Source organism: Chenopodium quinoa, unplaced genomic scaffold (assembly GCF_001683475.1).
Source record: "Chenopodium quinoa cultivar QQ74 unplaced genomic scaffold, ASM168347v1, whole genome shotgun sequence".
Taxonomy (NCBI): Eukaryota; Viridiplantae; Streptophyta; class Magnoliopsida; order Caryophyllales; family Amaranthaceae; genus Chenopodium; species Chenopodium quinoa.
In genome coordinates this window covers 923,657-932,681 of record NW_018745419.1, presented here as the reverse complement: position 1 = coordinate 932,681, position 9,025 = coordinate 923,657, and positions in this window count along the sequence as shown.

Sequence of the window (9,025 nt, the reverse complement as noted above, 5' to 3'; positions counted from 1 at the left end):
CCTTTGCGAAATGGACTTACAAAGATACTACACTACAATTGAATGAACATCTTTCTCAAGCAATCAAGGTATGCACGTTCCAAGATATCCAAGGTTGATTGAAACATAGGGTATGCTAAGCATAGGAACTAGACATCTCAATCCACGTTCATCCCAATCAATCTTACCGCGTTCTCCCCACTAGTCTCAAATCTCCCCTTAGTGAGCATCCCAGTGATTCCTCCAAGGAACCGGAAAAAGAGATTTATTTAGGCTACTCTACATCTTGACTATGCATCCCCTTTCCTTAGGCAATGACCCATGATTCCCTCCCCTGAATAGTGACTCAACTTCTAGGTCGAAAGGGCTTTCTCAAAGGATGTAACGTAAGGGCATAAAGGGTGAAGGTAGGCTAAAATTTAAAATTTGGCGGTTTACCTAAATTGAGAAGCAAAGATTTGTGCATTTCCTTACACCATAACCAAGTAATCACCAAACAAAAACAACAACACCCCCAAGCTTATTTAAAGCTATAAATCACAAACATATACACAAAAAGCGTGAGAACGCTTCCCCCAAGCTTAAATGGAGCATTGTCCTCAATGCTCAAAAAGGGAGAATACTCACATCAAAATACTTTTGGATTTTTTTTTCTTGATTAAAAATGCTTTGTCCTCGCCTCTTTTAACTTTGGACGGCTTTTTCAATTTTTCACTTATTAGTCCATGCCTTTTATAACTTAGGACGGCTTTTACTCAAATACATTTTCCATTATTCACATTGAAAACATAACACAAACTTGCTTCAAAGAAACCAAATATCCCAACTTTTCCACCACAAACTCCATCAAGAATGATCAATTGCTTCACAAAAACAAGAAAAGAAAGAAAATGAAACAAAAGATCAAAGATCTAAAGATGTGGCTTGAAAAGAAGGTAATAGGCTCAAATGGTTGCAAAAAATCAAATGTAAACCCAAAAACAAAGATGAAACAAACTATCCTAAAAATGAAAAATACCACCCCGAAAAGATGCCTTTGTCCTCCCTAGATAGCTCGGTCTTAGGTTTAAGGATCATAAATCAAGATTTATAAATTAGGTCCGCAATAGTCAAAGATCCACTCCGCTCATAAAAAAATAGGTTGAAGGCTTGAAAAACAATGAACCTCAAATGGATGTAGCAAAAACTCACTAGCGGTGTCAAACCAACTATAGGGAGAAACTACCAACCATGCCACAAACAAGTAGAATCCATCTTCATGATCCTCCTAGTTCAAACCAACTACCTTAGTCTACACCTATCCTGGAGTCAATCAAGCATACTCTCAAACCATGCATATCTTTACTACCTAGAAAGAAATTCATTCAAAAGACAAAGTCCAATGTACAAAGTCCAATTCATAAGAAAAACAAAAAAAGGGTGAAAAACAAGCCTCTAAAGCATACCACATACCAAGATAAGAACAAAGGAAAAATAAGGGAAAAGAAAAATAAAAGGAAAAGAAAAGAAAAGGAAAGCCATAGATAAAGGAAGAATAGGAAAAGGGAGAAAGGAACTAGAAACCAAGTTAAACACATTAAACCCAATCGACATACAATTGATCAAATGACAACATCGTCATTGATCCCAAACACATTAAGTATTAATAAGCAATCATCCTCGAACCGTTCAACTTCCCCTAAACTAAACCTAATCTATGCATCCAAAGAAAATAAAGAGAAAAATTAGAAAGGTATCACCGGGCTATCCATGCTTAGCTAAAAAAGAAAGGCAATAGAAAGAACCGCCTTTGTTTCGCTCCAAAATCATAAGCATCATCATAAAGCCATGTGAGAACAAGGAAAGCAAAAGAAGCTCAATCACATCAAAAGCCGCAAGCACCTTCCCATTGCTCGTGATCACTTGATGAAATCCAACTCCAAGAATCCAACCTATAAATCCAAAAGAAAAACAAGTGAAAGAAAGAAAAGAAACTAAAAGAAAGAAAATTAAGAAAAAGTGAAAATAGAAAGAAAAGGGTTAGAAATCTCCGGGTTGCCTCCGGGAAGTGCTTGCTTATGGTCCTAAGCTCGACCCTTCCTCCAAATCATGGAGGGTCAAAGAACACCACCTTCTTCAAAGTGGCGGAAGGAGCAAATTCCTCTTCAAATTTTAGCAACTTCTCATTGTTACTTGATGAGACTTCATTCAATAATTCCTCAAAAGCAAGCTTCTCTTTTCATAATCTCATTCTCTTTCTCTTTTTCCTAGAAGCTCGTGCTCTTTTCTTTGCCTTGTTATTCTTTGTAGATGGTTTCACACCATCCACACTCTTAGGGTCATCGTCCTCCTCTTGAGGGTAGAGCTTAAACCAATGAGGAATGTCAATTTCCTCCTCGTCCATAAGATTGGGAAGATTTGATTTCTCTTCACTGAGCTTCTTGCAATCACAACTCAAAAGCACATCATCACAATTCTCAAGAACATTGTTAGTTTAAGAATCAATCATGCATACATAATCAATAGGGCGAGGGGAATTAACACACATAATTCCTTTCACAAGAGACAAAGACTCATGCATTGGTTTTAGCTCAAAACTTTCCTCATTCTTACCAACTCTTAAGGTAATACGACCTCCTTTGACATCTATTAAGGCTTCCGAAGTGGCTAAGAAAGGTCTTCCTAAAATGATAGGGATATGGTCATCTTCCGCAATCTCAAGCACAATGAAAACAATGGGAATAGTGAACTCTCCAATCTTGAGGGGAACACCCTCAACTCTCCCTTTTGAAAACTTAATAGACCGATCGGCCAATTGAAGGGTCATGTTGGATAGAAGGATCTCACCTAGCTTAAGTTTCTTGAAAACGGAATAAGGCATGATGCTAACACTAGCACAAAGATCACAAAGGGCATTTTGGAATAATTTTCCTTTGATTTTGCAAGGTACGGAAAAATTTCCGGGATCTTTCAACTTTTAGGGTAAGTCATTATGAATAAAGGCGCTACAACACTCCCCCAAATTCACCAGTTCCACCATATTGCAACCTCTCTTGCCCCTCAAAATTTCCTTAAGAAACTTAGCATAGTTTGGCATTTGTTCCAAGACCTCGGTGAAAGGAATATTAAGATGAATCTTCTTAAGCATCTCGATGAATTGTCCAAATTTCTCATCCAATTTGTGCCTATTGAACTTTTGGGGGTAGGGAAGTCTAGGTTTGTAAACCTCATCTTGCTTCCTCTCTTTCTCCTTAGGCTTATGATTGGAATTCTCACTCATCTTACTAGACTCTTCATGCTTATTCCCTTCACTCAAATCACTCTCCTTTTCACCCTCCTTAATTTTCCTAGGAACACTCTCTTTAAGGACCTTACCACTCCTAGTGGTGATAGTGATCCCTAGGGTCAACTTCTTGTGATGGTAAAGAAGGAGGACTAGCACAATCTCTCAAAGGGTTGGCTAGTTGAATGATTTGGTTCTCAAGCATCTTTCCATGAGTAAATAGGACCTCAAACATTCTGTTACAAGACATTGTTAATTCATTCAACTTCTCGGATTGAGCCATCATGAAATTCTCTAGCCTATTCATTTGAGATTGTTGAGCATAGAAATCATCACCTTGGTTTTGAGTCTTTGGAGTAAATTGGGGTGGGGTACCTCTTTGAACATCATTTTGAAAATCTCCCCTACTTTGATTACTCCAATTACCCCTACCATGATTTTTGCCGGAATTTTGATTATGGTTACCATAACCTTGGTTATGATCCCCATATTCTTGGCCATGGCTTTGATCATTACAAATGAAGTTGTTATGGTTACCACAAAACTCTTGGGTCACATGGTTACCATAACCACTATTTTGGTTATAATTATCATAACTCTCATGATTGTGATAATTCCTATTCCCAACATTCTTTTGAAAAATAAATCTAAGTCCGAAATCATTATTATCAACACAATTCTCATGCACATTCTCATATCCATCATATCCATGACAAGGAACATTGGAGCAATTAGAAGCATCATGATCATTCTTTCCACATAAATCACAAACCAAGCATTCTCTTATCATGCAACAAGAAGCAAAAAGAGGGTTAGAGTAGGAAGATGTACCTCTCCCCTTAAAATGGGAGGGAAGACTAGAAGCTTGTGAAGGACTCTCAAACTTGGTCTTGAGAGAAATCACCTCCTTTCCTTACTCCAAGACCAATGTGGACAAATTGTTGATGACATTATATTGATCGATTGAGCCACTAGTGCTTGTCGATTCCATCTCTACGTCATTCCAATTCATGTAGTTCCTTACTACATCATCTATTACATCCACAACCTGTTCTTCCGTCTTGTTCATAATCGGCCCTCCGACTTCGGCATCAAGGCTCGATCTACCTTGAGAGCTCAACCACCATAGAAAATTTGTATGACTTGATAGGTTGGAATTCCATGGTGAGGGCATTCCCTTTGGTAATCCTTGTACCTCTCTCATGGTTCATAGAGGTTCTCTCTAGGCAATTGCTTGAAACGTTAGATTAAGGCTGTAGCCTCCGCCGTCTTCTTTTGTGGGTAGAAACGGGACAAGAAAGCCTTGGTAACTTCATCCCATGTCCTTAGGGACCTTGGATTTCCCTCCTTTTCCAACCACTATAAGGCTCTCCCTATGAGAGAAAAGGGAAACAACTTGAGCCTTATATACTCTTGAGCAACTCCGGCTTCCATAATTGTATTGCAATACTTCTCGAAATCTTTGAGATGGTTGAGAGGGCTTTCACTTGTTGTACCACCATATTGTTTCCTTTCGATCAAGGTGATCATTGCCAGCTTGATTTCAAAAGCACCATCCGGAATCAATAAAGGAGCAATCCCGCTCTCATACTTGTAAGCACCCGGAGTGCCCAACTCTTTCAATGTGATCCTTTGAGCTTCTCCCATGTTCTCTTGCACACTCAATCTCAAACAAAATTATTAGTAGCACGGCTACAAATGTAGCCTAAAGGAAATTCTTTTTGTGTTTTTGAAAAAGGTGGAATAAAATCAACAACAATGTACAATCACAACGCCATTCCCCGACAACGGCGCCATTATGACAAGGGTCGGAACTAGGTCGTTGAAACTAACCCTACCCTAGGCCAAAAAAAATTTGTAATCTCTCAACACACCCTTATACAAGTATAATGGTAAGTCGAGGGTCGAACCACTATGGAATCGAGGGCGATCTTATATTGTCAAGTAAAGCTATTTCGGAAAGGTTAGGTAAGGGTGTGAATGCTAAACAGCTGAACAAGCTAGGTTGGGACAAATGTAATAAACACTAGGGCTCGGGATCCACATATACTTGTAACGGATTCCACTAATTGCAAAAGAAATCACTAAGTCGAGTGATGCGAGGGAAAACCAATCATGCAACCAAAAGAGCATATGAAGCTATTTTCCTAGAGGTCTAACTAGCGTCAACTACGATAAACTCTAGATAGGAACGTCACAAGACACCTTAATCGTTAAATGCAAGCCATAAATCAATGGTTCGTATCAATGTGAACCTACAATGCAATCTAGTGTGAATAACTAGGGTGATCAAGCCTAAATCAAACACACACATGCACCTAATTAATTAACCAATTTAATCACATCATCAACTCCATCAATTTCCCCAAATTAACTTCAATCCATTACTCATATATGCTTCACCATTACCCTAGCAATCAAACAACTTAAAATCCATAGAAATCAAGATCAAAACAAAGCTAAACAACCAATTCATCATGATCAAATTAAACAAACTAAAATCAAATCACAAATCAATTTAACTTCAATCAAACTTGAACATTCAACAAAACAATTGAAATCAAACTAAACATCAAACTAAAGATTGAACTAAAGAAAAGGAATCCATACAAACTTGATCAAAAATCAAAGGAAATGGAGAAATCTTCAATCATCAACAATCCACCATGAAATTCTCTCACTAAAACCTAGAGTTTCTCTCTCTAAAAATCTCTCTAATTTGATCTAAAACTAATTCTAATTCTATTCTAATCATTCTCTCACTAAAAATAGAAGGAAAAACTATATATAGTAAAACTAACAAGAGAAAAGTTAGTTAGATCGTTAAAAAAAAACCCCGGAATGTGCGGTCGCAACAAGGAAGAGGCGCAGCCGCGAGAAAATGGGTACAGAACAGGGGCCATGGTAGACGCGCCCGCACCCGCATCAGGCGCACCTGCGCCACCCAAGTGTGCGGCCACACCACCCTCATGCACGCCCGCACCTGGAAGCAGGGGAGCTCCCTCTTCTTCGTCCTAGCTCATCCTCGTGCGCTCGTCTTGGTTATGATGATGAACACTAAGGTAGGCAGTCTTGAAATGGCTCTTTTGGTGGGTTCATTCCAAAGATGATGCCCCCACCGCATGCATGCACCGATCTCATGAACTTGCTCCTTGCATTCCTTCAAACTTGAGCTCCAAATGACAAGTAAGAGGCATCCAAAATGATGAGACATATGAGAGGAAGGCTCGGGAATCCTCGAACACGATCATAACTTGAAAATACACGAAAACAAGCAAATAAAAGGGAAAAAGACCAAATAATCAAAGAAATGCACAAACAAAGAAAATTTCTTAAGGAAAGCACAAACTAAAGAGATAAAGAACAAAACTAAGGAAAACTAAAGAGAAGAGCTATAAAAGAGCATGAAAATCATCCTAAAAGAAGTCAAATGAATGCCATAAATGACACTTATCAAGGCAGAGTACAAAGCACTAATCACAGGGTTTACCATTTCTAGGGACATGAAAATAAAACACCTAGAGGTATTCTCTAACTCTTTAGTCATTGTAAACCAAATTAACGGTGAATATGCAGCAAATGATGCGAAGATGGTTGTGTAGGGATTATTTCAAGAATTACCCCAAACTTGAACTCCACTGTGATCATACATTTAAGCATGGTGGCGTCCAAAGGGAAGGAAGTTAGAGCAAAAGTGTCGCCAACTAATTTTAGGAACTTGCAAACCGTTCGCTAGGTGAAGGTTACACCCCCTTACCATCCAAGAGATCGACAACTCCAATAGGTCTAGAACCAAGACTGTAAGTTCGAGGATGAAGGTACAAATCCAATCTAAAAGAGAAAGAACCTGCCCTAATAATAGGCATCTACTTTATTCTTCTCGTATTGATGTGCGCTTTCTGACTAACATGCAACCAATAGGTTAACCCTAAACCTGTTTATCTATGTTGGTTGAATATTAATGCACAAATAAATCTATTATTGGCGATCACTTGAATTATAATCATATTAACCTTAAAAACGATTATTAATTATCTAATTAAGCGTGATTACAAGTACAAATTCTCATTAAACATGCATAAAAGGTGTGATTAAGCAATAACAATAAATATAATATATCAAGCAACATAATAATAATAATAATCATAATAATCATTTTTATGTTAAAGCATAATAGTAAGATCCTAGGCATGATACTAACAAGATTAATAACAAACCCTAGCATGTCACTAAACATTAAAGATCAAAGCTTTACCCCTAACATGATACTAACATGCTATTAGGAAAGAATTTAGGAAGCATCATAATAATCATACTTGATATTAGGAATTTTTAGTTATTACCCTAAACATGATACTAGGAAGCAGTAAAACATCCTAACATGATACTAGGAATCAAAATAATTATCTTAGCATGATTTCTATATCATATTATCAATGAAACAATTAAAACACTTACTTGGATGCCTCGTATCTCATTCTAATAACAAAATACACACGTTAGTAACTTCAAGGAAAATATAAAATCGAAGAATTAAATTAAATAATTGAAACAAAGAATTAAGAAAGTTTAGACTAGATTTAGGACCAAACCCTCAAAAATCAAACCTTTCACGTCTAGGGCGAAGGCAACTTCGAACTTGGCTAGGTGTGTCTAAATCTTGTGAATGCGGAATTTTTTTTGTAAAAGGCTAGTTTAGATAAGAGAGAGAGAGAGTATCAAGAATTTCTTGATGAGAGTTGGTGATTGAAACGGAGGTTTAAGGACGCTATTTATAAAGAAAATCACCCGGATATGATAAAAAAGAAATCAGAGTTTCGAAAAGAATAAAACACGACACTGTCGCCAAACACGCCCCTCTCGCCAGGCGACAAACGTGTCACCGCGACGCCAGGCGACAGACTGTAGTGCTGCGCTGCAATCAGTTTTTCCACGCGTTTTCTTATTTTGATAAAATTTAAGCGTACGAGGGGTAAAACTGTAATTTCCTTAAACACCTATTTTATTCTAAATAAAAATCGTAAAACTCAATTATCAATGCCAATCAAATTAGGATTCAAAATAACCTTCTAGAAGATTCTAGAAGACCATAATCAATCCTAATCGCATTAGGAATGATAAATCATAATAGGCCCTCCTCTAGATCATTGGGCCGCATATAAAAATCAAACCGGGCCTAGCTTCGTAATTTGGCCATAACTTCCTCATTATTCATCGGAATTGGACTTATAATATATCTTTGGAAAGCTCTTTTCGAACCTAGCCTAACTACACTATTATTGGACCCTTGCCATGGACCAAACCAAACTGGATTGGCTATTTTCATAAAATAGGTTTTAAAAAACATAGAGAAAGATAAGAATTAAAAAACTAACCGCAACACTAGACTTTCCACACTTTCACTTCATTCGATTATGATTCGACGTGAAAGGTACTCATCACTGGGTTTGGTTTCAGGGAGACACAAATGGGTGTCTACAAAAGCCCCCACTTTGACTGAATTTGGAGAAACGCAAGTTTCAAAAAAAAAAATTCAAAGTAGCAATAAGGACGGAGAATGATTCAGAACGTTCTGCGATCCCAAATCATGCTTGTAACGCCGATACCTACAAACTAGCGTTAGTAAAAAAGTATAAAAGAGTTAAGACACGCATATCTTACACCGCCGAGCACACGTCTTTGGGAAGTAACCGATTTGTTGCACTTCCTTTTTTGATAACCTTCCATAAGCTAGGGAATGCCATCGAAGAAAACTTCTCTTGAAATCACTTCTAGTTGTTGGTG